The 6,805-nt window shown below is 39.4% G+C and overlaps 1 long non-coding RNA gene across 1 annotated transcript; it reads left to right on the forward strand.

The window, feature by feature from the left end:
- The first annotated feature begins 5,085 nt into the window (after positions 1-5,085).
- On the forward strand, positions 5,086-6,501 carry LOC141906780 (uncharacterized). The gene is made up of 3 exons (XR_012619415.1): positions 5,086-5,152; positions 5,721-5,839; positions 6,367-6,501. It is a non-coding gene; the product is annotated as an uncharacterized LOC141906780 (long non-coding RNA).
- Positions 6,502-6,805: the final 304 nt, after the last annotated feature.

The raw sequence follows: 6,805 nt of genomic DNA on the forward strand, positions 1-6,805 counted from the left end.
AAAAGATAGATGTTAAAATCGGAAGCTTTTCTTAATTACAGGCATTTGAATTAAAAGTGCACTTTCAAAAACTGATCGTCTACACTTCACATGTGTTCACTGCTTCACCTGAGACATTTTTAATTGAAAATGAACTACAAACACCAGACATGAGACATTTTATCAGCACACTTTCAAAAACTGATCGTCCACACTTCACATGTGTTCAGTGCTTCGCCTGAGACATTTTTAATTGAAAATGAACTACAAACACCAGACATTTTATCAGCACACTTTCAAAAACTGACCGTCCACACTTCACATGTGCTAGAACTTTATCCGAGATATTTTTAATTGAAAATGAACTACAAACACCAGACAGAAATTTTATCAGCACAGTTTCAAAAACTGATCGCAAAACTATAGATCGTGCAGTAGAATTGAGAAAAATGATCAATGACAATTCTGTACGCTACAACTTAATGCGACAACAATACCCTTTTATGAATCGTTAAGATTGATAATTGAAACACATACGTTGAAAAATTAATTCCAAAATGTTCCCTCGATCTAATAGTTCTAACATATCGACTATCCGTTATAACGCACTGTTGGGGCAAATGGAAAACATGGTGAACGAATTTGGCGTTATCCCGAATGGTATTTCCATTGAATTTGAGTCAATGTCACTGTCATTTCTATAATGATTGTAATTGCTTGTAATGTAATGTCCCCTGGGGCCGGTTGCATAGTCATGACTTAGATTTAAGACCAGTTTAAGACCAACTTATAGTTCTATAGCCAATCTAACAACTTAAGACCAGTCTTAAGATTTAAGACCACTTTTGGACTTAAGTCACGACTGTGCAACTGGCCCCTGGACCTCAGCATGTATTTATTTTGTATTGACTTGTTTAACAAAATCTATTTGTTCAAAAAAAGAAAATTGAATTTGAGTATGATCTTAAATTCGTTCGCTGAAAATATATTTTTTTCTTTTGGGAACAGGCCCGTATCGTCATGAACGCGGGTATGTTCGTTTTTAACTATAAGTTGGAAATGAAGATTGGATTTGTGGGACCTTCGGAATTTTGAAAAACTTTATGCTTAGATATGGCCTCTGAAGGATCCCCGTTGGTATTATCAGGGAAGTGTATATCGCTTGTATTACCAATGCCTAAGAAAATGAACATAATCGATGTGTACATTTGTGGTTGATGAATAACTATAGATTAGAAGAATCAATTCAAACGTCATTTGTTTGAATTTCTGCAGCGGACTTTCATGCAGAAATATTCACGAATTTCTCGTCCCAGTAAAAGATATATGTAGAAATTTACCACATAATTACAAATATAAAACTGGCCTAGAATGTCATAGAGAAATTCTCTTCGTTCCGGTGAGATTGGCAAAAATGTTGTAATGGTAGAAGGAACATTAAATATTGCAAATGCGAGTGAAACTGTTACGAGCATTACTGTCGTACGTTTTGATTTTGTAGTTTTCTGATCGGACGAAACCATTTTTGAACCTCTGAATAACTGAATTATTATAACAGAATTCGATATGATAATCAGGGTTAACGGTATGATGTTATTGTAGATGACGATTATGGAAAAAAGCTTTATTTGGTCAAATAATTCGTGGTAGCATCCAAAAACCTGGTCGGTAAAATGTATGGACAAAGCAGGTGAGAGATATAGAATCAGTACATTCACTGCAGTGATTATGAATATAGCAAATCTAGCGAATCTCGGTGTACATATCAAACGAGATGTGAACGGGAAAAGCACAACCGCCGCGCGTTCTAGTGACACAGCTACTATCAACCACGAACTATTACAAGATGCAAGCGCCATCACAAATTCATAGATTTTACAACTGATGAGTGAATTCATGATGAACATAGGACCATCGTCAACGTGCAAGAGAACAAACTGTAAAACAGGCATCAGCGTACAATTGATGCAATACATAGAATCGCTGAGAGACAAAACGATCAGATAGTTAGCGTAAGATAAACCGCGGAATCTACAACTTATCATTATCAGGAAAGTAGCCGAATTTCCGAACGCTCCTAGCAGCAAAAGGGTTACCAGGAGGACCAACGAGGCCGTAACGTAGCCCCCGGACTTGTTTGCCACGGACATGAGAACGATGTAACTGGCATACGGTCGTCCGATTCGAATCCGGGTTAGATTCATGATTCACGAGGAACTGAACTATGTGTCTGGTTCACGAGCTAGAAGAATCTAGTATTAACTGCGGAAGGTGTTTGATTGAAAATAATTCTACGAAAATGAAAATATCGATACGCACACCATCGGAACAATGTCTTACTTAATGGAAGAGTTCACAAGACATTGTCCGCTTCAAATGAAGAATCAATTCTCTGAAATCTCATACCATTTACTAAGATCTTGTGAAATTTCGTTAATGTGTTATTATTCTATATCCACGAATTAAATCGCATTGGAAAATAGAATAGTTAGACGCAACTAGATTAGATATCAATATTCGTTGTATATGGTAAATGGTGTATTGGTTTATAGCTAAACATCTGAACAGATTTGAAAAAGTTTGCACAAGTAGAATTCGTTTCTAAGTGAGGTTATAATGATATTACAACGAATTCCTACTATTAAGCAGTGGGAAAATCACACCTGACCCGTAGAACATCGGGGTTAGACAACCATCTTAGATACCGGAGGTCCCGAGACTAGTCCAGTACTAACACGCACAGTAACTGTAGAAACCGTCTGGAGAATTTAGGGAGCCAAGGTTCACCGAAGTCCTCTCTTGTCGTGATGGGGGCAGATCCAAAGAGCACGTCCAACACTGATGGTTACTATAAGACGGACTGAACTTTATTTCTCTCTTAACTGCATTTGACCTACTTCATGGGAGTCGAGCTCGCCACTACTACACATGTGTCTAATCAGCTGTTGACCAGAGAAAGATGAAACATGAACAATCCCACGTTATCGGTTTGGACTCTAAAAAGACTCTTCGTTTTAGAGTCCATGGTTTGGCGAACCCGACAGTAACTTCTATCGGTAACAACTATCATATACCATCCGTGTTTCGTTGAAACAAATTCCGAACGCGACTCCCCTTTCAGACGGAGCACACGGCCTTCATTCTTTCATCTTCTTCGATATTTCTTATTACAGTCAAGGATCACCTGTAAAGTTAATCAAGAGATCTGAAATGATTTTGATGTTCATTCAGTAACAGTAACAGTAACAGTAACAGCCTCAGATTGTTTGTTTACCTAAGAGTCATCATCCGATGACTTCGTGCCACCAGCTATCCCGCTAGATGGCGTGCGTAACAGTGCGACAACCCCCGTCAAAATCTAGTTCATTCTCAATGAACTTTCTTCAAGATTTTTAGCCTCCCTCATCAGAAATTAGGCAAATCACTCTTGATAAACTTAGATGATCTTTAGGTTCATATATAAGGTGGATTTTACTAATCATCATTCAAAGAATTTGAGAAATAACGGATGGATTTTGATTGAATCTGAGAAGAAATCCGGGAGTTGTTGTCTGAATACTAGCGACACCTGGTGGATCCTCGCTTGCCACAAGTGGAATCCTCGATTGCCACAGTCGAACGTAGAGTCCTCATTAGTAACGGCATGTCTGTCTGTTATTCGCGAAAACAAGCTTCAGGAAACATTTACATATATTCACTTGACTTAAGTTCGGCTTAATACTTACTTACTGACAGGCCCTGTTAGTACTCAAAGAGGTGCCTTCCTACTGGACATTGAAGACGATTATTAGGATATCTTCGAAACGTCGAATGAATATTAGCTCAAGGGCTTGTTGGGGAGTCGTTTTGGGGTTTTGTCCAACACCGATTATTACGATATTAGACAGAGAAGTGCCACAACCTTTTTAATTGTTTTTACTTTGACCGCGCAGGTGTCCGGTGAGATTACGGGTAATCGTCGGATTAACGAAACGTCGATATTCGCTACAAATGAGGTGCAACGGATTTAGAAACGATTAAATGTCGTTTATTAGGATTTCCAGATTTTTGCGGATTAACGGTTTATCGAAACTGACAGAAATTATACATTTCTGGTAATCGCATATATCCTTAAAAAATGACCAGGTGTCTGCAGGGTTCGATGCCTTTATAAACTGGACGCAATTCGACTGCGTTTGTCTTCTGATTTAGAACCTTTAAAGACGAAAACTCTTTAAAATGAAATCAGGCACCCTGGTGAAGATATTCCTCGCTATATCGCTTATCGCGATTTTGGGTAAGTTATATAGAACCAAAAAGCAGCTTAGACTGGTCTTAAGTTGTTAGATTGGTTATGGAACCAAAATGAGCTTAGACTGGTCTAAGTTGTTGGACTGATTATGGTCCCAAGATGAGCTTAGACTGGTCTTAAGTTGTTAGAATAGTTATGTTACCAAACGAGAGAAATCCCACTATAAGTTCAGCCAAAAATGAAATTTTCTGAGGTTATTCATCTTACACGGATATTGTGTATCTTCTCGTCTCATTACAGAACCAAAACGAGCTTAGACTGGTCCTAAGCTTTAGATTGGTTATAAAACCAAAATGAGCTTAGACTGGTCTTATGCGTTAGATTGGTTATAGAACCAAAACGAGCTTAGACTGGTCCTAAGCTTTAGATTGGTTATAAAACCAAAATGAGCTTAGACTGGTCTTAAGTTGTTAGATTGGTTATAGAACCAAAACGAGCTTAGACTGGTCTTAAGCTTTAGATTGGTTATTAAACCAAGATGAGCTTAGACTGGTCTTAAGCTTTAGATTGGTTATAGAACCAAAACGAGCTTAGACTGGTCTTAAGCTTTAGATTGGTTATTAAACCAAGATGAGCTTAGACTGGTCTTAAGCTTTAGATTGGTTGTAGAACCAAAATGAACTCATATTAATCCTGTCACAATAATAATTGATTCAGTTTCGGAAATCATCACCACGAATGAAAATAAAGTCAAATGGAAGATTTTCGGTATAAAATGAATCAATGGCTTCTTTTTTTAGCTGTTGAGAAAAGTTCGCAAAATGTTGCCCAATTCGCGGCGATGATTCGACACACAACTCGTCGGAGGGCGTTGGACTTTAATAAGTATGGAAACTGGTGCGGGAAGGGAGGTGGCGGTCCGGTACTTGATAGAATCGATCGGTAAGTTTATCAGTTTACTTACCCTTCACATATTGTTTCATAAATTTCATTTTAGGGCCCATTACTGAGTGAACTACTTTTGGTCGAGGTTTTTCGTCGTTTCCGTATATAGGCTTTGTTCTTGTCAAAACTGATGCCGCAGCAATAGAGGATTTCACTCAGTGCAAGTACCGATCAACCAGGTGTCGCTAGTGCGCAGTAGGACATCAACTACTGCGGCAATAGAGGATTTCACTCAGTGCAAGTACCGATCAACCAGGTGTCGCTAGTGCGCAGTAGGACATCGACTACTGCGGCAATAGAGGATTCTACTCGTGGCAAGTGAGGATCCACCAGGTGTCGGTAGTGTGCAGTAGAACATCAACTACTGCAGCGATAGAGTATTCCATTTTTAGCAAGTCAGGATCCACCAGGTGTCGCTAGTGAGCAGTAGAACATCGGAAGAGGGTGTGACTAGAATGCAGGAATGAAACGCTGGGATTTCCCAGTGTATCGAGTTGGTGGGCTTCGAGAATTGATCATCAAAGTACAGCATCGGTTCTAAGATATGATTTGATTATTTTTCCAGATGCTGTTATGATCATGATAAATGTTGGGCCAGACTGAAAAGTGGAACTTGTTTAGGACGCAATCTGTTTACTACACCTTACAACTATGACAAAGTGTTTAACCGACGACTGGCCTGCGGTAAGTTCCTCAATATCAAACTTAAAACATGAAACAAGTCATCGGGGGATGGGTGGTAGCAGTTTCAACTTAACAAAGGCGATCGGGTTGGACTATAGTGCGACCTGTGTTAGGCATAACATTGACAGGAGCTCATTCTAGAGCTACCAATCAGAGTGCGTTTTCCATTAGAACGTGCACCCCCATTGGCTGGTTAGCTACTGACCAATCATGCGCAATTTACATTAGAACACGCACCCCTATTGGCTGGTTAGCTTGTGACCAATCAGAACCGGTTTTACAATAGCCACTGTTTCAATTGGCTGGCTGGCGGATTTTACAAGAACACGTCGATGGCTGAAAATCATTAGCTGGTTACAACGGACCAATCAGAGTAGCATCTCACAGCCAATATTTCGGATGATTAAAACTTTGAAAGAACATTATACTCCGCCTTAATTGGGACAGTACACATTTCACAGAAGAGAATCAGAATTTGAAGCCCCGTTCACACTCAGACATGAATTGAATTCTCTCTCCTTTTCCAGGTAAAAATAGGTGGGGATCGGCAAGTCTTAGAAGATGTAAGCGAGCTCTGTGCGAGTGTGACAAGAAGTGCGCTTACTGCTTCAAGGCTAACCTGAAACATTACGACGTTAATAACAAACATTAGAAATTGACCGGAAATTGTTGTCAACCAATTGAATCGATGAATAATGAGGCATGATAGATACAACGTCTTAGACATTTCTTCAATCAGGAACTTCAATCAGGAACTGGGTTCAGAGCCAAATTAAACCCTCACAAATGTGGAGCTGGGGGCCAGAGTCAAATTATTCCCACACAACTGTGGAACTGGACTCGGAGTGAAATGAAATCCACGCAACTGCGCACAATTTCATAAATTAAACCCTCACAACTGTGGAACTGGGTTCAGAGCTAAATTAAACCCTCACAACTGTGGAACTGGGTTCAGAGCCAAATTAA

This window comes from Tubulanus polymorphus, chromosome 6 (genome assembly GCF_964204645.1).
Source record: "Tubulanus polymorphus chromosome 6, tnTubPoly1.2, whole genome shotgun sequence".
NCBI lineage: Eukaryota > Metazoa > Nemertea > Palaeonemertea > Tubulaniformes > Tubulanidae > Tubulanus > Tubulanus polymorphus.